The following is a 23,505-nucleotide window of genomic DNA, read 5'->3' on the forward strand; positions in this document are numbered from 1 at the left end:
AATAACTAGGACACATGCCCATTCTTCTGGACTGAATAAGATCTGAAGCTTCAGTCTACCCTTTTACAACTTGACAACCCTAATTAAGAAACAAAGGTATATTTCATTTCTTGCTGAAAATAAACATATGCTTCTGTTTTGAAATATTTTTGTATGTACACAAAAATTTAAAACACACAAAAATACATATTCTATTTTTGTACGTGTGTGTACGCTTAAGGAAGCCACAAACCACTCATGAAAGCTTTATTTATGGATGCCCTTCCACTATGACTAACAATTTGCTGCTCTATTTGAAGCAAATTATAGGAAATGATACTCCTTTTTCTTTCTTCTAGCCCTCTCTTCTATAGATAAAATAAGGGAGCAGAACTGAGGTCTTCTAAGGTGGCATCTGATTCATCCCTAGGAGGCTGCACCTGTGTGTATGTGTGCGGTGTGTGTCTATGTCAGTCAGCCCCCTCACTCATCCATCTCACCAGACCAGTCCCCAAGAAACCCACATTTGTTTTTGAGCTGAAGTCAAGGATCAACAAACACAGTTCCTCTAGCTAGAACTGGGGGAAAGAAATAGAATTTTGTTGCTGGCAGCTCCATCTCTTTGGCAGAAAACCCCCATGTGCACCTGTTCAACTAGATCTCAAGTGATTTTTAGCCTCCCAGCATTTGGCTGACATAAAGAGTGTAGAGTGATTCTTCATTTATTTTACAACTCAGTGAGCACCAAATTAAGTTTAATAGCCATGATAAACACACACATGCACGCATACCTCCCCATCCTCAATTTAAAAAAAGATTTACTACATTCTGGCTAATAAACACTTCACATCAGCTCCTTTTTTTTTTCTTTTTTTAACACCATGAAACTATTTTAGGTTATTTAATTATTGTTTAATGATAGGATTTGGAACCTTTTTTTTCAAGGAACATTGTAATACTTCATTTACAGCCTGTAAGTGTTGCTGATATTTTTATTTAGAAGAAGAGTAACTGGGGATGTTCAATAATATTTAGCGTAGAGTGTATGCAACGTGTAAAAGGTGCCACATAATCTTTTTAAATTTTATTTTAAGTTCTGGGGTACATATTCAGGATGTGCAGGTTTGTTACATAGGTAAACGTGTGCCACAGTGATTTGCTGCACCTATCAACCCATCACCGAGGTGTTAAGCTCAGCCTGCATTAGCTATTTTTCCTGATGTACTCCCACCTTTTCCCCCGACCCCTGACAGGTCCCAGTGTGTGTTGTTCCCCTCCATGTGCCCATGTGTTCTCATTGTTCAGCTCCCACTTATAAGTGAGAACATGCAGGGTTTGGTTTTCTGTTCCTGAGTTTGTTTGCTGAGGATAATGGCTTCCAGCTCCATCCATGTCCCTGCAAAAGACATGATTTTGTTACTTTTTATGGCTGCATAGTATTCCATGGTGTATATGTACCATATTTTCTTTATCCAGTCTATCATTGGTGGGCATTTGGGTTGATTCCATGTCTTTGCTATTGTGAATACTGCTGCATTGAGCATATGCATGCATGTGTCTTTATAACAGAATGATTTATATTCCTTTGGGTATATATCCAGTAATGGAATTGCTGGGTCAAATGGTATTTCTGGTTCTAGGTATTTGAAGAATCACCACACTGTCTTCCACAATAGTTGAACTAACCACCAATGATGTAAAAAGTGTTCCTATTTCCCTGCAACCTTGCCAGCTTCTGTGGTTTTTTGACTTTTTAGCGATCGCCATGCTGACTGGAATGATATGGTATCTCATTGTGGTTTTGATTTGCATTTCTCTAATGATTAGTGATATTGAGCTTTTTTCATATGTCTGTTGGCCGCATGTATGTCTTCTTTTGAGAAATTTCTGTTCATGTTTTTTGTCCACTTTTTAATGCGGTTTTTTTTATTCTTGTGAAGTTAAGTTCTTTGTAGACCCTGGATATTAGACCTTTGACAGATGGATAGATTGCAAAATTTTCTCTCATTTTCTTTTTTTTTTTTTTTTTTTGAGACAGAGTCTCGCTCTGTCACCCAGGCTGGAGTGCAGTGGCACGATCTCGGCTCACTGCAACCTCCGCCTCCCGGGTTCACGCCATTCTCCTGCCTCAGCCTCTCCGAGTAGCTGGGACTACAGGCGCCCGCCACCACGCCCGGCTAATTTTTTGTATTTTTAGTAGAGACGGGGTTTCACCGTGGGTGTCGATCTCCTGACCTCGTGATTCTCCCGCCTCGGCCTCCCAAAGTGCTGGGATTACAAGTGTGAGCCACCGCGCCTGGCCTTTTCTCTCATTTTCTAGGTTGTCTGTTCACTCTGATGATCGTTTCTTTTGCTGTGCAGAAGCTCTTTAGTTTAGTTAGATCTCATTTGTCAATTTTTGCTTTTGTTGCAATTGCTTTTGGTGTTTTCACCATGAAATCTTTGCCCGTGCCTATGACCTGAATGGTACTGCCTAGATTTTCATCTAGGATTTTTATAGTTTTGGGTTTTACATTTAAGTCTTTAATCCATCTTGAGTTAATTTTTGTAAAAGGTGTGAGGAACAGGTCCAGTTTGAATTTTCTGCACATGGCTAGCCAGTTCTTCCAGAACCATTTATTAAATAGGAAAATCTTTTCACATTGCTTGTTTTTGCCAGGTTTCAAAGATCAGATGATTGTAGATGTGTGGTCTTATTTCTTTTTTTTTTTTTTTTTTTTTTTTTTTGAGACAGAGTCTCACTCTGTCGCCCAGGCTGGAGTGCAGTGGCGCAATCTCGGCTCACTGCAAGCTCCGCCTCCTGGGTTCATGCCATTCTCCTGCCTCAGCCTCTCCGAGTAGCTGGGACTACAGGTGCCTGCCACCACGCCCGGCTAATTTTTTGTATTTTTAGTAGAGATGGGGTTTCACAGTGGTCTCGATCTCCTGACCTCGTGATCCGCCCGCCTCGGCCTCCCAAAGTGCTGGGATTACAAGCGCGAGCCACCGTGCCCAGCCAATGTGTGGTCTTATTTCTGAGTTCTCTATTCTGTTCCTTTGGTCTATTTGTCTGTTTTTGGTCCAGTACTATGCTGCTTTGGTTATTGTAGCCTTGCAGTATAGTTTGAAGTCAGGTAATGTGATGCCTTCAGCCCTGTCTTTTAGCTTAGGATTGTCTTGGCTATGTGGCTAATTTTGGTTCCATATGAATTTTAAAAATAGTTTTCTTCTAATTCTATGAAGAATGTCAATGGTAGTTTCATGGTAATAGCATTGAATCTGTAAATTACTTTGAACAGTATTGCCATTTTAATGATATTGATTCTTTCTATCCATGAGCATGGAATGTTTTTCCATTTGTTTTTGTCTCCTCTGATTTACTTGAGCAGTGGTTTGTAGTTCTCCTTGAAGAGGTCCTTGACTTCCCTTGTTAGTCGTATTTCTAGATATTTTATTCTCTTTGTAGCAATTGTGAATGGGAATTCATTCATGATTTGGCTCTTTGCTTGGCTGTTTTTGGTGTATAGGACTGGCTGTGATTTTTGCACATTGAATTCGTATCCTGAGACTTCGCTGAAGTTCCTTATCAGCTTAAGAAGCTTCGGGACTGAAACAATGGGGTTTTCTAGCTATAGGATCATATCATCTGCAAACAAGGACATTTTGACTTTCTCTCTTCCTATGTGAATACCATTTATTTCTTTCTCTTGCCTGATTGCCCTGGCCATAAATTCCAATATTATTTTGAACTGGAGTGGTGAGAGAGGGCATCCTTGTCTTGTGATGGTTTTCTAAAGGAATGCTTTCAGCTTTTGCCCATTCAGTATCATATTGGCTGTGGGTGTGTCATAAATGCCTCTTATTATTTTGAGGTATGTTCCTTCAATACCTAGTTTATTAAGAGGTTTTAACATGAAGGGATTCTGAATTTTATTGAAGGCCTTTCTGCGTCTTTTGAGCTAATAATGTAGTTTTTGTCTTTAATTCCGTTTATGTGATAAATCACATTTATTTATTTGTGTATGTTTAACCAACCTTGCATCCCAAGGATGAAGCAAACTTGATCGTGCTGGATAAGCTTTTTGATGTGCTGCTGGATTTGGTTTGCCAGTATTTTATTGAGGATTTTTGCATTGATGTTTATCAGGGATATTAGACTGAAGTTTTCTTTTTTTGTTGTATCTCTGCCTGGTTTTCGTATGAGGATGATGCTGGCCTCGTAGAATGATTCAGAGAGGAGTCCCTCCTTTTCAGCTGTTGGAATAGTTTCAGAAGAAATAGTACCAGCTCCTCTTTGTACTTCTGGTAGAATTCAGCTATAAATCCATCTGGTCTTGTTTTTGTTTTTTTTAATTATTTATTTATTTACTTATTTTTTTGGTTGGTAGGCTATTTATTACTACCTCAATTTCAGAACTTGTTATTAGTCTATTCAGGGATTCAACTTCTTAATGGTTCAATCTTGGGAGTGTGTATACATCCAGGAATTTATCCATTTCTTCTAGATTTTTCTAGTTTATTTGCATAGAGGTGTTTATAATATTCTCTTATGGTTGTTTGCATTTCTGTGGGGTCAGTGGTGATATCCCATTATCATTTCTAAGTGTGTCTATTTATTCTTCTCTTTTTTGTACTGTATTAGTCTAGCTAGCGGTCTATTTTATTAATTTTTTCAAAAAACCAGCTCTTGTATTCATTGGTTTTTGAAGGGTTTTCCATGTCTCTGTCTCCAGTTCTACTTTGATTGCAGTTATTTCTTGTCTTCTGCTAGCTTTGGGGTCTGTTTGCTCTTGTTTCTTTAGTTCTTTTAGTTATGATGTTAAGATGTTGATTTCAGATCTTTCTAGCTTTATGATGTAGGCATTTAGTGCATAAATTTCCCTGTTAACACTGCTTTAGCTGCCTCCCAGAGATTCTGGTATGTTGTCTCTTTGTTCTCACTAGTTTCAAAGAACTTCTTGATTTCTGCCTTAATTTCATTATTTACCCCAGAGTCATTCAGAAGCAGGTTGTTCAATGTGCATGTGGTTGTATGGTTTTGAATGAGTTTCCTAATCTTTAATTTTAATTTGATTGCACTGAGGTCTGAGAGACTGTTTGTTATGATTTTAGTTCCTTTGTATTTGCTGAGGAGTGCTTTATTTCCAATTATTTGAACAATTTTAGAGGAAGTGTCATGTGGCACCAAGAAGAATGCATATTCTCTTGTTTTGGGGTAGACAGTTCTGTAAATATCTTATCAGGTCTACTTGATCCAGAGCTGAGTTCAGGTCCTGAATATCCTTGTTAATTTTCTGTCTTGATGATCTGTCTAATATTGACAGTGGGGTGTGAAAATTTCCTACTATTATTGTGTGGGAGTCTAAGAATCTTTGTAGGTCTCTAAGCATTTGTTTTATAAGTCTGGGTGCTCCTGTGTTGGGTGCATATATATTTAGGATAGTTAGCTCATCTTGTTGAGTTGAACCCTTTACTGCTATGTAATGTTCTTCTTTGTCTTTTGTGATCTTTGTTGGTTTAAAGTCTGTTTTGTCATAAACTAGGATTGCAACCCCTGCTTTTTTCTGTTTTCCATTTGCTTGATAAAGTTTCCTCCATCTCTTTATTTTAAGCCTGTGTGTGTCTTTGCATGTGAGATGGGTCTCTTGAATACAGCACACCAGTGGGTCGTGACTCTATCCAGCCTGCCATTCTTTGTCTTTTAATTGGGGCATTTATCCCATATACATTTAAGGCTAATATTGTTGGGTGTGGATTTGATCCTGTCATCATGATTCTAGCTGGTTATTTTGCAGATTTGTTTATGTAGTTGCTTCATAGGGTCATTGGTCTGTGAACATCAGTGTGCATTTGCAATGGCTGGTAATCGTTTTCCTTTTGCATATTTAATGCTTCCTTTAGGAGCTCTTGCAAGGCAGGCCTGGTGGTGACAAATTCCCTCAGAATTTGCTTGTCTGAAGAGAATTTTATTTCTCTTTCACATATGAAGCTTAATTTGTCCAGAAGTGAAATTCTGGGTTGGAAATTCTTTTCTGTAAGAATGTTGAGTATTGGCACCCAATATTGTCTGGCTTGTAGGGTTTCTGCTGAGAGGTTCACTGTTAGTCTGATGGGCTTCCCTTTGTAGGTGACCTGGCCTTTCTCTCTGGCTGCCCCTACATTTTTTTTTCTTTCATTTTGACTTTGGAGAATCTGATGATTATGTGTTTTGGGGTTGATCTTCTCATGGAGTATCTTACTGGGGTTCTCTGGATTTCCTGAATTTGAATGTTGGCCTGTCTTGCTATGTTGGGGAAATTATCCTGGATGATATCCTGTAGTATGTTTTCCAACTTGGTCCCATTCTACCTGTCTCTTTCAGGTACCCCAGTCAGTCACAGGTTCAGTCTTTTACATAATCCCACATTTCTCAGAGGTTTTGTTTGATCCTTTTAATTCTTTTTTCCCTAGCCTTGTATGCCTGTCTTATTTCAGCAAGATAGTCTTTAAGCTCTTAGATTCTTTTCTCCACTTTATCTATTCAGCTATTGAAACTTGTGATTGCATTGTGAGGTTCTCAAGTTGTGTTTTTCAGCTCCATCAGGTAATTTATGTTCCTCTTTAAACTGCTTATTCTGGTTATCAGTATCTGTAATGTCTTACCATGGTTCTTAGCTTCTTTGCACTGGGTTAGGACATGTTCCTTTAGCTCAGCAAAGTTCATTATTACCCACCTTCTGAAGCCTACTTATGTCAAATCATCCACCCCAGCCTCAGCCCAGTTCTGTGCCATTGCTGGAGAGGTGTTGCAATCATTTGGAGGAGAAGAGGAACTATGGCTTTTTGAGTTCTCAGCATTTTTGCATTGATTCTTTCTTATCTTTGTGGGTTTATATACCTTCAAACTTTGAGGCTGCTTACCTTTGGATGGGGTTTTTTTGTGGGTCATTTTACTGATGTTGTTGTTGTTGCTTTCTATTTCTTTGTTTTTCTTTTAGCAGTCAGGCCTCTCTTCTGTAGCACTGCTGAAGTTTGCTGGGAGTCAACTCCAGACCTTATTTGCCTGAGTCCCTTCTTAACATGGAGGTATCATCAGTGGAGGCTACAGAACAGCAAAGATGGCAGCCTGCTTCTTCTTCTGAGAGCTCTGTCCCAGAGGCACACTGACCTAATGCCAGCCAGAACACCCCTGTATGAGGTATGTGGCAACCCCTGTTGGAAGGTCTCACCCATCAGGAGGAAAAGGATCAAGGACCCACTTAAAGAAGCAGTCTGGGCTGCCCCTTGGCAGAGTGGGTGCACTGCATTGGGGGGAACCCCCTCATTGAGACTGCTCAGACTCTCCAGAGCCAGCGGTCAGGAGAGACTAAGTTGGCCGAAATGTGGAGACCACAGCTGCCTCTCCCCACAGGGGCTCTATCCCAGGGAGATAAGAGTTCTCTCTGTATACCCCTGGCTGGAGTTGCTGGAATTTCTGCAGGGCGGTCTTGCCCAGTGATGAGGCGTATATTTGGGTCCCACTTAAAGAAGCAGTCTGGCCATGATCTGCCACAGCCACTGTGCTGCACTGTGGGGAATTCCTCCTGATCCAAACCACCCAGTCCCCTGGCACCGACAGGAGAAAATGATTGACTGGGGCTGCAGTGATGGTGGCTGCCCCTCCCCCAGGGAATTCAGTCATTTTAGGTAGTCTCCAGCCTGCTGCCACTGACTGGTGGGGATTCCAAGCCAGTGGGTCTTGGCTGGTGGGAGTGGAGCCCACTGAGCAACACTGCTTGCATGCCACATATTCTGCAGAGTAAATTAAAGCAGGAGAGTAGGAGATTGGACATTTAGATGTTTAGATCGTTGTCTCTGTGATGGATTTTGAGAGACTCGGGTCTAAGATGTCTTTCCCATTAGCCTGAATATTCTCAGACCCATGGACTATTGACTGTCACTTTTGAGCCTTATGCTAAAGCTGGAGCAAAGCTGGTTTTAATTATGACTCTGGCCAGCTGCTGCCAGTGTGCTCAGTGAGTGGGAGTCCCACCCAGCCCTCATGACTATGGCTGGCCAACATACCCACCCATTCCCAGTCTCCTTTCATCCGATTATATGCCTAAAAGAAAAGGCTTAGGACCTGCCAGGGTGCCACCCAAATTCTGGGAGGAGGAGGAGAGACCACTGATTTTACTAGGACATTGACAGAAGAAGAAGAAGGAAAATGAAGTGAAATTACACAATTTAAATATCTGATGCATTATTAATTACAGAGTACTTGATAAAAATATAGACAGTTTTGGAGTGTAGAAGACTGATGGATCAGCATCCTATGGGTAGCAGAAGTTTTTAGACTTATCAGGAGAACTTTTTTTGCATCAGAATTTTGTAAGGAATCTCACAAGTAAGACAGTTAAACAGAATTCTGTCGGAACTGATGATGAAGCATCTGGAGACTCACATGCTCAGATCTCCCCTTGAACGACCCACACTTCCCATGAGACACCTTCATGGGACCTCAGAACCCTGTGGAACCCAGTTTGAGAAATAGCCCATATATTTGAAATGTTTGGTTAAAAAGATCCTAGTGTACAGGGGGCAGTAGTGAGCATCTGGCTATAATGTGGGAGTGGAGGCAGAGGGAAAACAGAGGGAATGTGCCCAAATGGTGCCATGGCCTTTCACCAGTCCTATGGTGGGGGGTTGGTATACATGCATGCCATATTGGGCCTGTTTATACATGCGGCCCTCATCAGACAAGTAATTTTTCTTTTTTTTTTTTTTTTGTGAGACGGAGTCTCGCTCTGTCACCCAGGCTGGAGTGCAGTGGCGCCATCTCGGCTCACTGCAAGCTCCGCCTCCCAGGGTCACGCCATTCTCCTGCCTCAGCCTCTCTGAGTAGCTGGGACTACAGGCGCCCCCCACCACGCCCGGCTAATCTTTTTTGCATTTTTAGTAGAGATGGGGTTTCACCATGGTCTCGATCTCCTGACCTCGTGATCCACCCGCCTCGGCCTCCCAAAGTGCTGGGATTACAAGCGTGAGCCACCGTGCCCGGCCTCAGACAAGTAATTTTTCACAGGAGACACAGAAACATCTATGACAAGTTGGCTCAGGAGGGGACATGAGAAGTAGCACTTCCAAAATCCAGCAGAATGGTTTTCTGGCAGCTTTTCTAGACTTTAGAATGGATGTGTGATTAGTTGCTGACTGAGTTTCTTCTTTCTCCAATCTCTGATTTGCTGTTAGTGAACAAAGAATCAGAACCCAAGAAGATATAAATATGGACAGAGTAGCAATCAAAGCCAAGATATTACCTAAAAGAGTTTCAAAGCTCACAAGCTCACTGCTCAACCACTTCTGAGGCACTGGTTTAGGTGTTGTCCCACTGGCTTGACTGAGGATAACAGAATGTCACCCCCCAAAGTCTCCTTTGAGAATGGTCAGCTTATGAAATTTATTTATTTAGTGATTTATTCTTCCTATTTGATTTCTTTCTACTTCAAAGGAAGTAGCATTTAGTTGCAATGTGTAAACATTTGTGTCAGAGCATCTTAGTAATTAAAAAAGGTGTTTTAAAATATAGAATAAGATTTCCAGGAAAAGGTGGTGGAGCAATGGCTTCTTTCCATCTTGTCTCCTGAAATCTACTGACATTTCTCTCTGGTATCTGCTGAGGATGTGAGAATAGATTATAAATTAAGAGACCTGCAACTAGATACACTGCTGAAGACTGTGACTAAAGACAATAGAGAATATTAGCTAAAGATAAATAAATTTGGACTAATTCAGAGAAAGATGCCAAAAATAATTACAGAAACATTCAAATTTTCAGCAGGATGAAGTGTTCTCTGAAAACATAGTAGAGGTTCCTCTTGAAATAATAGAGAAATGGAATGTGGTGGTAGTCAGAAAAGGAGAACAGATCCCTGAAATATGCTACTTGGCTTAGCATAGCTGTGGGGCAGAGGGCTAAAGATAGTTTGAAGACTTGATCTTTATGGTTGTTCCTTTTCACGGCCTGCATCCCTGCTCTAGAGAACTGGCTTGGAGCCCAGGCAGTATGGATTCACAAGAGGAAGCGGCCCCCAGCTTGGCAGCTGTTCATCAGGGTCCACTGAACAGAATGATACTCACTGGATGTTTGTCGGGAGCTATGCATGTATGCATTGCAGGGAGACATTTAAAGCTGATAGGTGATTCTTTGGGCCAGACTGTAGAAAATTAGCAGAAAACTATTACAAAACAACACCATCATTTTCATACTACTGGCTGGCCCAATTTGCTATGTATTCACCTAATAAGCCACTGCACACTCTCCACCTCATAAACCTGTCTGGATGTTTTTCAATAAATTGAATGGTGTAAGAGAGTTGCCCTCATTCAAAGATTAGGAAGAAACCAAAAATCTCTAACATTCAAACCAGGCAAATATTCATCCCATGTTAATTAAGCATATATTTGTGCATAGGCACTGAACCAAGCACTGTCTGAGGCACAGGGAATACACCGTGAATTAGACCGAGGCATCGTGGCACTTCCAAAAAGGTAAGAGTGTTCTATGCAAAGAACAGGTGACGGCTGCTGATGGGTAAGTTACTTCGTGTAAGCGAATCCCTTCAAGCAAATTCTGTCTACAAACTTAAAGGAATTACAGAGAGCAAGGGAAGTAACATACATTTATAGATGAGATCTAGCAATAGATAATAGCTAGAAGGTCAGCTAATAGCACTCACAATGGGAAAACAAAACAAACGCCATGATAGGAAGATGGAGCAGAGTAGAGGCCAGAGACTGGCCTTCCCTGGGGAAGGGGGTCCCCTGGGGATTTCCACACCCTGGACATAAACTATATGGGAGAGAGACCCTTAGTGGGGTTGTCACAGGTCTTCCCAGAAGAGTGAGGAGCCCTCAACAGAAAGAGCCCTGGAGTGCACTGCTGGATTCCCCAAGACTGGGGAAGAAGCACTGATTGAGCACGCGTGTTCACTTGTGAAAATTCACCGAGCTGTGTTTTCATGATTTATGTACCTTTCTATTTGTGTGTTTTACATCAACAGAAAGTTTACTAAAAACAATTGAGGTGTGTAGACAATGATGAGAGTAAAATAAAATTCTTGGCAGAGAGAACAACATGAAAAAGCATAATTCAATTGCTACGTTTGTATGTTTGCTGAGAGACAGAAGGGAGAGAGGCAGAGAGAAAGAGGGGGGTGAAGGTGGCAGGAGACAGAAATGCAGTTTCTTAGTCATAGATAATGCATAAAACTCATGGAAACCTGTGCTTACCAAATAGAAAGTGATAGGCATAGACCTTCAGTAAAGTTTTAAAAGTTGCAGGAAATACAATGACTATGACAAATGGGAGTTGTCAGGTTGAATTTCTTCCATGATAAACCACTGGTGCAAACTAATCCACACTTTCAGGTAATGAGAACCTGCACCTGTCAAGGGAACCTAGAAGAGAATACACAACCATATTTTGTGTTTGGTATTGTCATGGAAAATACCCTAGATGCCTGATTGCAAAGAATAATGAATCTCACTTATTAATTCATTTATTCCAGAAATACTTGTTGAGCCTCTACTGTGGGCCAGACCATGTAGTAGATGCAAAGATATATATCAGAGAAGACATTTCCAAGGATAATTTATGGCAATAGAGAATACAGGTAAAGAGAAAAGGAGAGCAACGAATCTCAGTAGCAGGAATAAAGGCTATCTGAACAACAGGAATGCAAATATGGACAATGGTAAAATTAGGGACCAGCTAGAAGGATACAAGATGCTTTTGAGAAAGGATGAGACTAAGAGAACGACATTTTGAGAGTATTACGTCTATTTTAGAATGCTAAATTCAATGTTTCCCGTTCCCTTGGAGTTAGATGGTGTTGCTACACATTGACAGAGGACAAGGATGACATCCAGGGAGCTATCACCACATCTCACTCTCATCACTTCAGTGCAAACGGGCCTGACTTCCCAACTGCCAGAACCTCTCTTTCTTGCTGGATGTCTTTTTTTCTGGCTGTTGATGCCTGCTCTGCCTACACATCTTCATAGCAGGCTGGAAGTGCCAGGGAATTAACCACCCCTCACCCAGAGGAGCGCTCAGTTTATGCTAGATAGACTGTAGAAAATGGTGTATTTATACATAGATGGGTGTGTAAGTATTCCAGCCCTCTCACTCCTGGGTGGGACAACTCTAAGACCTGTGCTGTACACTGACTCCCAGAGTTTTTGCCCACAGTGATAACTGTATTGAAAAACACACCTTGCACTGGCTTTCTTATTTTCCCTGTCTTTTTTCCTCTCTCCAATCTGTGTTTCTTGAGATAACCTCGCTAACTAATCTTGCATTAACATCCCCTCTTGCTTCTATGGGTACCCAAACTAAGAAGCCCATGAAACTAGTTTTTCAGCCCTTAGCACATCACCCGTAAATGGAGACAAGGTGATCAAGAGAGGCTGAGGAGGGCTGATAGTGGAGAGAATTGTTGGAAAGCATGAATTTCCCCCACCACAGAAGAAAGGTATGGGGGAGGTTAAAGGACGGGTTGGTTATGGAGCGCCACTTGGAAAACCTGACATGTGCCTATGGAGTTTAAAGGTGGGAGGCACAGGGACTGATGCCTGACACCTACCTGGAGAAGCAAGAGGGTGAGCGATTGAATGGAACTGACAATAGGTGCAGAGGATGTTTCCTGTGGGCCAAGCATGCATCCACAGGACGGAAACGACATGTAGGTTATTGGAGTCGCAGAAAGGTTGTGATCCTTCCCTGCTCTGTATCTACACCCTTGCAATGTCTCTCTGCAGCTTCTCCTGTTAAGAGATACAGTCTCTTTCCTCACCCCTTGGAAAGGCCTTGAGACTTCCTTTAGCCAATAGAATTTGGCAGTAGTGGCATTGCACCAGTTTCAAGTCTGTGCCTTAAGATGCCTCACACACTTTGATTCTTTCACAAAGCCTGCCTATTGCCACACTAAAAAGAATGAGCTAGCCTGCTGCATGCTTTGAGATCACATAAACCAGATTTACTATTGGATATATAGTTGTTTCTTCTTTTTCTTTACTTTTGCTGTTTATTCTTTTTCTCTCTTTGCTAGCTTGGGAAAGCCTACTTTATTCTCCCTTGTCATTGATGGTTAATTTTTATTATCTTGATCAACCCAGTTGCCCCAGCCAAACTCCTGGACAAGCAAGAGCTGACGTGCAAATGCCCAGTGAGAGCCATAGAACTCCCAACCCAGCCAAACCCAGCCTAAATTGCTGATCCACAGCTTGTGAGCTGAATAATTTGTCATTATTATAAACTATTAATTTGAGAGTGGTTTGTTACACAGCAAACGCTACTAGAGTGAAGATTTGGTATTGATTATATTACACATTTTTTCTCTCTGGAAATTGAGACTATTTTTAGAGTGACCTGAAAAGTATGTGATCCGTGTAAGAGAATGTCTAGGTTTGAGGAAAATAGGAATCTCAGAAGTAGATTACCACTCCTATCAGTTAGGTCTCTACCAGTTATATAAACTGTTAGGCAACTTCTAAAATCTCACTAAGTTCTAAACACTTTTACTAGATCCTAAATCTCTTGAGGCTGAAAATCATGGCTGACTTTTCTTCCTGGTGAGATAATATAATTAGTTCTATTCTGAATGTCTCTGTCTTTCTCTGTGCATATGTGTGTGTGTGTGTGTGTGTGTGTGAATGTCTTTGATAATTAAAAAGTAGTGAAAAACTTCCTGTCACTTAGCTTGTCAAAATAATTCATTTTACTTTTCATATAAAACTATCACCTGGAGTATAACGTTTACTTTTCAGTCTAATGAATGTGCAAGTGCTCTGAAATATTTAAGGAGACGAGAGCTGCCACGCATGGCCTCCATGGAGTGCATGCAACAGATGCTCCAGGAACTTGGAAGAAAAGTATGAAAATAAGAGTAGAGAACCAGCGCATACTGAGGTCTCCTCTCAGGCACACAGAAGGCCAGTCAAATTAAATGACTCTCGATTGAAGAAAAATGTGCCAATTCAAGGTAGGGGAGCTGGGCATAGAAGAGACAGCGCTTGGTTAAAACGAGATATATAAAAAGGAGAGTAAGATGGTGAAATAAGGGTAGAAATTGTGAAAGTCAGTGAGCTAGAGATATTTTGCTAAAAAAGGATTCATTTTTATCTGTTGCCATAGAGTTAGACATAGTATTTTCTCACCACAATTTTAATCTCTTGTGTTTGTGGCTATGTCTTTCTCATTCCTTTTTCCATCTGCTTTTGCTTTTGTTTGAAATTTTCTTTGTCAGAATCATGAGATATTTCATCTATTTTATTAATGTTTCAAAGGACAAGCTTTTGAAATCATTTGTCTCTTCTTTTTTCTCCATTTTAAAATATTTTAAAATTTCCTTAACTGTTGTTTAATTTTGCTGTTCATCTTTCAGTTCAGAGATGAAAAATTACTTTTTAAACCAGTTATCTCTTTTAATAATGAAGACAATTAAGGCTATAAATTTTCCTCTAACAATAGCTTTTGGTTTGTTCTGTAGGTTTTATTATGGATGACGTACTCCTTTTCATTGACCTTTGAACAGGTTTTAATTTCCCTTTTAATTTCCTTTTTGATCAAAGAATATCTAGAAGCATGCTTCTTCATTGTGTCAAGTCATTAAGATTTTTTGTTATCATTTATTTCTAGTTTTATTAGCTTATTATCAGAGAACTTAGTTTATAAAAGCTATTCACTTACACATTTTTCTGTTTTACTTTTTCCCCAGTGGCCACATATATGACCAACTTTTAAAAATATTCTAGGATTATTTTTAAAAGTACTTTCAAGGGATAAGGTGTAATTCATATCAAGTTATTTATTAATTGTATTTTTTATTTTCTCTGTTTTCTATTTTTTAACTAGTTCTTTCAGTTCTGAGAGAAGGATATTGATGTTTTCATCATAATTATATTTTTAGCAAGTTCTCTTTGCATTTCAAATAAAATTGCTTTAAGCTTTGAGGTCCTATGGTGATTGCCTCACATCAGTTATGACTGCTGTATCATCTCTAATTGTGCCATTTTTCACTATATCATGTCCGTTTGGTGCCTGCCTGGTTTCTCCACCCTTAAATTCTACTTTGTTGATATTGTCACTTTTGGTTCCCTTTTGTTTCCATTTTTCCGGTATCTTTTTGCTCACTTCATTTATATTTATGTTATTTTAAATTTAATTTAAGTATTTCTTATATATAACATCTAGCTGTGTTTTGTTTGACAAAGAAATGGGTTACCTTTGCCTTTTCATGATGAAATCTTATTCTTTTACATTTTATATGGTGACTGATATACTTGCTATATGACTGTTATCTGATTTTAGATTTACTTTGGACATATAGCTGTTTCTTCTTTTTCTGTGTTTTACTTGTGCAGTTTATTCTTTTTCTCTCTTTGCAAGCTTGGGAAAGCCTACTTTTTTCTCCTTGTTATTAATGGTTAATTTTTGGTATCTTGATCTAAATGATCAGATATCAGTATCTGCTATCCTTTAAAAAGGAGATTTCTCCCTCCTCCTCAGAAAAAAAAAAAAAACAGCAGTTTTCTTTCTACTTTGCTTCATTCCAATAAAATGAAATTTTAAAAAGATACTTCCACTCTTCTTCCTTCCTTTTGTAATTCCTCTAAAGAGATGCTGAAATGTTTTTGCTATTTCCCTGGTAAACATTTCTCCTAGGCTTGACAGATGAGATCTAGTATTTATTAACTTTCTAAAAAATTAATGTTTTCTTAATTTTATTTCTTTATTTTCTTAATTATTGTCATTAATTTCTAATATTACTCTTTGCAATATAACCTATTCTTATTCAATTATGAACATTGTTCATGTTTACCTATATAGCTGAATAACTATATATGAGCTTGTATAAATATTTCTTTTTTTTTTTTTTTTTTTTTGAAACGGAGTCTCATTCTCCCCGGGCTGGAGTGCAGTGGTGCGATCTCGGCTCACTGCAAGCTCCGCCTCCCGGGTTCACGCCATTCTCCTACCTCAGCCTCTCCGAGTAGCTGGGACTACAGGCGCCCACCACCGCGCCCGGCTAATTTTTTGTATTTTTGGTAGAGATGGGGTTTCACCGTGGTCTCGATCTCCTGACCTCGTGATCCGCCCGCCTCGGCCTCCCAAAGTGCTGGGATTACAAGCGTGAGCCACCGCGCCCGGCCAGGTTCTGAGTTTTTTCACTTGTCATTGGGATAGAGTCTTTTTGGCACTTTTAACGTTGTCATATTTAAGTTTTATTCTTTCCAAATTATTTTCTCTCCTCAAGTAGCTTTTGTTTACCCTGACAGAGTAATGATATGTTGGCTGGATATAAGTTGATGCTGTTCTATTGTCCATTTTCTTCCACTGTTGGTGGTATTATTTTATAGTGAATTCCTTTTTTCTGACTTTAGATGTTCTTTTTCTTTAGAGATCAGGAATTTTTTCATGATGTACATATGGATGTGTCTTTTTTTAAAATCCAGCTTGAATCTTAGTGAATATTTTAAATTTGCTACTTCAGGTTTTCATTATCTCTTGGAATTATTCTTCTAGTATTTATTGTCGGTTTTTCTCTATGCATTCCTTTTTGTTCTTCTGCAACTACTATTACTCACATTTTAGGCCTCTGATTCCATTCTGTGGATCTCTCATGACATCTGTCTGTCTGATGCTGTCTGCTTGAAAGTTCTCATACTTGACCTTCCAAGTCTGCTGACGTGAATCTCAGTAGCCCCATTTTCTCTTTGAATGAATCTATTGAATAAGATATACTCAAATCTCCTTTAAAATACCTTTAATTTATTTTCTAATTCAGGGTTTTTTTTTTCTGCTCTAATAATTCCATTTTGCTGAGTGTAAGTCCTAACAGTTCCACTTGATCTTCTCTCTGGCTAATGGGTTCCCATAGTTTGCTGGTTATTTTCCTTTGCTGGCTCATTGGAATTCTAGTGTGGTGGCTAGAGTATCCCAGCAGGGATCCCACAGTCATGGAAAGCACAGGCACCTCTATCCCCCTGAGCTGCAGTGTAGAATCAGGCAGGCTGGCACCTGCTGCCTCTCTTATCTCCCTGTAGTCTCTCTCCCCTAAGGAAGGAAATAAATACTCAGCTTACTTGTTCATCTCTCACTTGGTGTTTTGGGAATTTGGCACGTTCATACTGAATTGACATCAGTACTCCCTTAAGGGACCACAGATCTTTGTATTCTCCGTCTTCCCCCAGAATTTTCTGTTTTTAGGTTCTTAAGTAGGTTATGATGCTGTTTATCATTTTACTTGTTCAAATTATGAGGTCAAAAGACCTACACCATTCTCTATGCCCAGGACCCCAGTTGAAGCCAGAGCTTCACTACATTCATTTGCTATTTGTCTTAGGAGAGGCAGACTGATTAGAGTTGGTAGCAGCAATCAAGGCACCATGCTCAGAATGCCATGTTCCCACACTTCCTCCCAGTGGGTTTGAATGACAGGTACAATCAGCCCTTTTAGACATATGAGCCATTTGTGCTAGCCAGTTCTTTTCAAATTTCAATGTGCATATGGCTCCCTTGTGGATCTTATTAAAATACAGATGCTCCTTCAGTAGGTCTAAGGTAGGGCCCCAAATTCAGCATTTCTGGCACTTTCAGGGAGGCACTATGGGCCCACCAACTTGGTACTGAAAGTACCAAGGTGTTAGAACCATGAAACAGATGGCCTTTATTTGACTAGTCAAGGCAGATGATAGTATTAGAAATGTAAACAAAAAAGAGTGTAGTACAGCAAATTGAGATCAGCAGAATCTGATCATCAACAGTAACGTTAGGCAAAACATTAGGGTCTAGTAAAGCAGTGCAAAGCTTAATAAACCTACAGAAATTTTATAATAATTTTTCATAAATGTATTGCTTATTTCCCCAATCTCTTTGTTTTATCCTCTTTTTGAACAAAGTTTGCTCCTTTTAATGTACTATAGAGGGTTTCTTGGATTAAACAAGAAAAATAGGTAATGCTCTTGGTGGAGTTACATGGTACATGAAATTTCAAGACTCTGTGGTTATTTATTTACTTATTTATTCAGTAAATATTTATTGAGCATCTCTTGTGTGCCAGACCTTACTCTAAGTGTTAGAATGACGTTTGACTAGATTGCATGTGCAATGGATCTTTGTCTGTTTTTAACTGATTCATTGATTTGCGATTTAGTATTCATCCTCCTGCTTCTTAAATGTAACCCAATTTTCTTTTGGAAAATTATCTTTTTTTCCAATTTGGTGTAGTCATGCCATGATGTTAAGCATTGTGTCCTGTCCTCCTCCAAAAACCTTGAAGTACTCTCTGAAGGCTTTTTCTCTGCATCAGTATTTTAGAAATTTGGCTTATTATTAAATCACTTTGGGGTTTTTAAAAATATCAAATGCTTTGGTTCTACCTCCAGATAGTCTGATGTAATTAACCTGTGGTGTGGCCTAAGTATCAGGTTTTTTTAGAGCCCCTAACAAGTGATTTTAATGTGCAGCCAGAGTTAGACAGCCAATTCCCTAGATCTCTACTCTCATTGATCCAGTATAGTCGAGCAGTGAGGCTGTGACCTCAGCTTGGCTAGCTGGACTCTCTACCTGAACTTTGAATCTGAAGAGCAAATGGAAGAACATTCTGTAGCAGCCCTCAAACAAGGCTGCACAGCATTGTCTGCTCTGTACGCTCTCCGTATCTGTTGATCCAATCCTTTGAGCTTCCCTGTACCTTATCAATAAATACCACTTTTGCTGAGCATGTTAATCTGGGTTCTCCAGAAAGAACCAAGAGAATATATTGATGTAGATATAGAAATATACGTATGACAGAGAATTTATTAAGGGAATTGGCTCATGGCATTAGGGTGACTGAGAAGTCCCACAACAGGCCATCAGCAAGTTGGAGACCCTGGGATGCCAGTGGCATGGCTCAGTCCAAGTCCAAAGGCCTTGGAACCAGGGAAGCCGATGGTATGTCTCAGTCTGAGGCCAAAGGCCTGATAACCTGCTGGGGGACTGATGTAAAGCTTGGAGTCCAAAGGCGAGGGAGCCTGGAATTGTGTAAGGACAGGAGAGGAAGAGTGTATCCCAGCTCCAGCAGATAGATTGACACATTCGTCTTTTCTCTGTTTTCGTTCTCTTGGGGCCTCCATCAGATTGGAGGGTACCTGCCCGCTTTGAGAGTGGCTCTTCTCTACCTACTCCACTCAGACTTATGTGCCAATCAATCCTGGAAACACCCTCACGGAAACACCTCAAGATAATTCTTTAACAGGTTTCTAGGTATTCCTTAATCCAGTCAAGCTGACATCTAAAATTAACTGTCACACTGGGATCAGCTGGGAAGAGTCATTTTCTGTTTCTTACAGCCAATGAATCTCAACTGAGCAAACTGATGAGCTTTTTGTCACTCTAAATATCTGTTGAGGGCTCTCTATCTGCTAGATCAATCACAGTCTCAGCCCTCAGTATCAAACTCCTTACCAACATAGGAAAACTCGAGACAGAGGGCAAGAGAGTCACCCAAGCTCCATTACAGGTCAGTGACTAAGAATTCTCATTGTGCCTGCATGTCTGTTTCTTTGCTTGTTTATCCATTACCATACCAAAAAAGAAAAAAATCTCTCTTTTGCTTATTTGTTTTTAGGAAAAATTTAAAGACGACTGAAAGGGTGCTGCAAAATGGAATAGACAAGTCAGAATGCATATGACTAAGCAGAAAAGCTGGAAAACATTCCATATTACCAAAGAAGATCACAAGCATCTGCTCACAGCAGAAATATGCAGAACTCCCTGTCTCTTTACACGTTTGCATGGAGACCAGAGTGAAAATGAGCTGGAAAAGATGTAGACGATCACAACTTACTATCTGGCATTTACTATCCCTCCTACACACTCGAGGTTTCTGGTCAGCTTTCCTAGAAGCACTTGATTTATTGTAGGCGAGTTCTCAGGACAAACCTGCATGGGGCAGAGAAGAGCAGAGGAAGGAGTTGAATAAGGAAGTGGTCCTAGCTGGAGTCTAGCCTCAGTCTGATCACAAGGGGAACTTTGGAGTGTGACTAAAACCACACAGTTGAAGCAAAATGGCTGGCTTTTGTAGCCCATATCAATTATTCATTGGCACTCTCTCAGGCATTTCCAAAACTACACCTGGATAAACACTGTCACTTGCACTGCTCCTCAGTGTTTTCATCTATAAAATGCAACAAAAGGCTGGGTGTGATGGCTCATGCCTGTAATCCCAGCACTTTGGGAGGCCGAGACAGGTGGATCACCTGAGGTCAGGAGTTTGAGACCAGCCTGACTAACATAGTGAAACCCTGTCTCTACTAAAAATACGAAAATTAGCCAGGCATGGTGGCGGGTGCCTGTAATCCCAGCTACTCAGGAGGTTGAGACACAAGGATAGTTTGAACCCGGGAGGCGGAGGTTGCAGTGAGCCGAGACCGCGCTACTGCACTCCAGCCTGCATATGTCAGAAAAATGCCACTTTCGTGCACTCACTACTGATTGAAAATCATCTTTTTCTTGAAACTTTTATTTTAGAGAAAATGCAAAGTCTTGGAAAGGAATACTACCTTGAATGCTTTAGTGTACGCCTAGTTAAGGGGTATTTATTGATAAGCTGAGAGTTGAGTGATCTGGATTCTAGCTCTGCTTGTGTTGCTCTTTAGCAAAGTGACTTTGGATAAATGGTTTATGATTTCTGGGATTCACCATCTTTATTTACAAGAGTTGGGGATTAGAGTCAATTATTTCTGAGTTATTTTTGAATTCTAAAATCTTTTTAGGTGCTGATTTGATTTCTCCTCTAATGCAGGGAGGAGGCAGAGATAATTGTTTGTTTGCAAGAAACAAGTTTTCATCTTGCAGCCTTAATACAAAAGCAAGAGAAAGAAATGTAATAGCTCGGAGGTAACAGCAGCTTGGCTTTGTTTGGATTCAGGGTCTCTGATACGACATATTGGATGTGTCAATGGAATGTGATTTATTTTGCTTCATAACATTTGGGAACAGATATTTGGTATTTCATCCAAGGAAAGCAATTTGCAGAAACCTTTTAGAAGGTGGCTGGAGCATCAGTAATCGGTGCCATTTCTTTAGGCCAACATTTCCTTAAAGCTGCACAATCTTTCATTTTAATCATCCCTCTCAGCAGGCTCCTTTTAGGGCTCTGGAGCAGGGCACCCACTCCTCAGAAATGAGGTTCTATTTTTAAAGTCCACCAGCCAACAAACCCCCTATTAATCGTGTGAAATCTGCTCAGATGGCTGCTCTTCCGGGTTCTCCACCTCCTCCCCCTCCTCTCTGTCTGCACAGCCTCCCCGGAAGTTATTTTTAGCTCTTAGCAGCTACATCCTTAAGAATTTCTAGGCCTGTGCTACACTTTGTGCTCAAGTAAACATTCTAGAGATTCCAGTTCTTATTCCTAATATTTTTGAAAAGATTAAGAATGCCACTCCTTAATACAATTCAATATTAATCAATAATCAATCTGTACTTCAAAGTCTTCATCTATCTCAGAATCCCTCTTTCTTACAAAGAGATAAATACCTTATTTATTCAAAGTTACTTAGTCTTTTCCTCATAAGGATCAAGTGTGACTTTGACCCATTGTTCCAGACAATCTCTCTCCAAGGCGGCTTTGGAATTATTTTGGGGATGGGAAAATCTGAGTGCTCCCTCTGCATACATTTTGCCTAAGGGTTCAATTTTGAATCAGGAAATACGGATGTCTCTTTAAGACCACTGTACTAAAACATAGCAGTTATAGTTTAAGAACCCATTATGGTATCCTGGGAAGGAAAAATCATCAAAATATTTTCAAAGCACCTATAGGAATTCCAATAAATAACATACAGATAGTAAGAATTTGGCTTCGCAAATGTGATCAGCGGTATTTAATCACCCATTTTTCACAGCCAAACTCATATTGTTTAGCATGATATTAGTGGTTTTGATTTGTGGGTTGCAGTATTTTTAAATGCTTAGGAATAGGTTATAGAAGTATATGGGAAAAGGCCAGGCATGGTGGCTCATGCCTGTAATTCCAGCACTTTGGGAGGCCAAGGCGGGCGGATCACTAGGTCAGGAGATCGAGACCACGGTGAAACCCCGTCTCTGCTAAAAAAAAAAAAAATACAAAGTTAGAGGGCGCCGTGGGGGGCGCCTGTAGTCCCAGCTACTTGGGAGGATGAGGCAGGAGAATGGCGTGAACCTGGGAGGCGGAGCTTGCAGTGAGCCAAGATCACGCTACTGCACTCCAGCCTGGGCAGCAGAGCAAGACTCTGTCTTAAAAAAAAAAAAAAAAGAAGTATATGGGAAAATACAAATTCCAGGAAAACAGCAAACAGTGAAAAGGATCTCCCTGAGGTCAAGATGAGGGAGATCACTCCCACATCTGCTGCCTAATTTCTCAAAATACACTTGTATGTGTGTGTGTCTATATACATATAGAATATTATATTATACATATTGTATGACACACATGTATACATATATTTTATATGTGCACATACATAAAGTGATTCTTGGTTGCTATGCCACAAATGTTTTGCACATTGCTTTGCACCTTCCTTTGTTTTAATTTTATTTTTTCATTAAACATTGTATCTTGGAGCATATTTCATATCAAACCATAAAGATCTGTCTGATTTTTTTATATCATGTTTCATTGTTCGGAGGAATGAGAATTTATTTAGCAAATCCTGATAATTGGTTTCTAATTAGGAAGGGATACTGAGAGAGAATGAGGAGCTCTTGTTCTGTGCAGAATATTGGGCTAATTACTCTGGTTACTTAGTGGCTATTTTGTGAGTTTCTAAGAATCCTATTCTTGAATCCTATTCAGCCGTAGCCTCTTCCTTTTCCCTTGCTCTTTCCACTCCCTTTTCTCTCAAAACCTTCAGCAAACCCAGGTGATTTCTGCCTAGCGATATTGGTAAACAAACACACACACACACACACACACACACACACACACACACACACACAGACACAAACCCCTCCAAAACTAAAAACAGTTTGAAATGCCTTTCAAAGGTGAATTCTCCATAAATAAATAAGTTTCCAACTGAAATATCATGATGGTGTGGCTAAGGTGTGCTTGTTCCCCTTGTTTATGTTTTCCAGAGCCTGTTTTTGACTGGTACAAAAATCTCCCATTTGTTCTTCTTGTTCAGAGCCTGTGGTTTATTTTCTCTTGTCTGGACACTGTTCTATGAACCCCAGGAGAGATGCATCATCACAGAAGCCTTGGCATTTGTCAAACAATGAGCAGCGTGAGGTGATGGAGCCAGGCACCCAGCAGGGACCCAGTAGATGCTGCATGGGCTGGCTGGCAGGTGGCCCTGATGACTTTGGGAGTTGGGGAATCTCACTGACTGCCTGTTCGTCTCCTATCTGGGGATGAAGTGGGAGGACTCTTCAATGAAAAAGCACAGCTAACTCCAAAGTCACATTTTCCAAAGCAGCCTTGCCATTCATCTACATTTACCTGCTTGGGTTTGCAGAAATAAACAAGGCTTCATCTTTGATCCTATGTTCCTCAATGCATT

The sequence above is a fragment of the Hylobates moloch genome, unplaced genomic scaffold (assembly GCF_009828535.3).
Source record: "Hylobates moloch isolate HMO894 unplaced genomic scaffold, HMol_V3 SCAFFOLD_21, whole genome shotgun sequence".
Taxonomy (NCBI): domain Eukaryota; kingdom Metazoa; phylum Chordata; class Mammalia; order Primates; family Hylobatidae; genus Hylobates; species Hylobates moloch.